This window comes from Euprymna scolopes, chromosome 1 (assembly GCF_053919585.1).
Source record: "Euprymna scolopes isolate OS-2025 chromosome 1, ASM5391958v1, whole genome shotgun sequence".
Classification (NCBI taxonomy): domain Eukaryota; kingdom Metazoa; phylum Mollusca; class Cephalopoda; order Sepiida; family Sepiolidae; genus Euprymna; species Euprymna scolopes.
Genome location: NC_136482.1, coordinates 162,878,315 through 162,880,461, shown reverse-complemented (window position 1 = coordinate 162,880,461; position 2,147 = coordinate 162,878,315). Strand labels below are relative to the sequence as shown.

General features: G+C 37.0%; 1 pseudogene; it reads left to right on the top strand.

Annotated features, from left to right (window-relative positions):
* The first annotated feature begins 584 nt into the window (after positions 1 to 584).
* Positions 585 to 764, top strand: LOC145284757 (U2 spliceosomal RNA; annotated as a pseudogene).
* Positions 765 to 2,147: the final 1,383 nt, after the last annotated feature.

Here is a 2,147-nt window from a genome sequence, read left to right as displayed (position 1 = left end):
TTTCTTTCCTATATTTTCCTTTTTTTATTATTTGTTCTGTTTTAATGATCCGCTTTATTTCATAGTCGTCCCTATTTTCATTTTACTACAACTTAACTTCCAATTTTATTCCCATATTCTTTCCTTCCTTTTCACGTATATTTAGCTCCTCCATTCTAGTTATATTGTTTATATGTCTAATATGTTTAGTCGCGTGCAAGTGACTCTATAAGTCACTCCGTCGGTCGGTCGGTCAGTCGGTCGGTCAGTCGGTCGGTCTGTCCGTAACACATTTCTGCTTGGCCTTTTTGGTTAAGATCAAAGGTATGTTGTTAATATATGCTTTTCTTTGCTTTTTATGTTTTTCTGGGCTTTTTGGCCAAGATGAAAGTGTAGTATCTTTTCCGGCATATACTGCAAGCAAAGACCATATGTGCGGGAAACCTCACACATAAAACCTTGGTCAATGTAGGGGGGAAACCCTTCATACCAATTGTCATTATCCAGCTCCCCTACTCCCCGGGGTGTTGGTCTCCATTTTCCCTTCACTCCTCACATTAAAATCGGCCTTGTGCCTAATTTGCTCGGTGGGGGAGCAAATAAATACCCTTTTCTTTGCCTTTTGGCTAAGATCAAAGTGTAGTATCTTTTCTTACTACATGCTGTACTTATGTTTGTAACTTTTCCTTGGCCACATAGCTAAGATGAAAGTGTAGTATATGTTCTTAACAGATGCTGTACTTACGTTTGTAACTTTTCCTAGGCAATGGAAAGGGAAACCCTTCTATGCTAAGGCATTTTTAGTCGCATGCAAGTCACTCCATCGGTCGGTCTGTGACACATTAATATTTTGTTATTATTTTTAAGCAAGGGGTATGGAGTAACATTTTTGCCCCCCGATTTATCAGAGAGTGACCTATGTTTTCAATGGGTCCGTTTGTCCGTTAGTCAGGATGATTGACGGATATCTGTCCATTAGTTTTTTCCTGAAATTTTGTCACAAATTATATTTTGATATATAAATGTGCATAGTACAATTTTTTTTTTTTTTTTTTTTTTTTTTTTCGAAAAATCCTGTTTTGTCCGCAGGGGCTCAAAAGGGGTAAAAAAAAATGGCCAAAAATTACACTTTTTGTCCTGTAACATTTGATCCATCCATTAGATTTTTCTGAAACTTGCCCAAAATGTGGAGGGCATTGTTCTTAATATAAATTCAGTATGGGTGACCCTGGCAAAAGTCTGGTTTGCAGCCCCCGGGGATTTTTTGTGCTGAAAACGTCCTTTCTTCTGGCACGTTTCTCATATTTCTCAACAAAAACTTGATATGTCTATATAGTGGTTCCCATGTTGCTGAATATAAATATGCATGTGTTAAGGTGTGAAACTGCACTGTTTGTCCATTGTCACTTGTATTCGGCATTCAAAATGGCTCATAAGGGGTCAGAAATGTATCAAAATTGAAAAAAATGACACTTTTTGCCCCATAATTTTTTTTTACCTATCCATTACATTGTTCTGAAACTCGTCCAAAATGCGCAGGGCATTAGACAATAAATTCAGTATGGGTGACCCTAGCAAAATTCTGCTTTGCGCCGCCGAGGACTTTTAGTGCTAAAAATGCCCTTTTTTCATATTTCTCAATAAAAAAAACTTGATATGTATATCTATATAGTGCTCTCCCGTGGTGCTGAATTCAAATATACATGTGTTACGGTGTAAAACTGCATAGTTTGTCCATTGTCACTGGTATTCAGCATTCCAAAGGGCTCATAAGGGGTCAAAAATGTACCAAAATTGCAAATAATGACACTTTTTGCCCCATAAATTTTTACCTATCCATTAGACTTTTCTGAAACTTGTCCAAAATGTAACTTTTCCTTGGCCACATGACTAAGATCAAAGTGTAGTATCTGCTCTTAACCGATGCTGCACTAATAATTAAATGTGTTACAGACCGACCAACCGACCGACGGAGAGTAGTTTTTTTTTTTAATGCATACCACAGAATACTTTTTTTAGTCGTGTGCAAACAACTCTATAAGTAACTCAGTCGGTTGGTCGGTTGGTCCATGATACATGTACTTTTTATTTCAATTTATGTTTATTATACCACTATTTATTGGTTTTCGGGGGTCCTGAGTATAGAATAACGTTTCAAATTCCCTAAA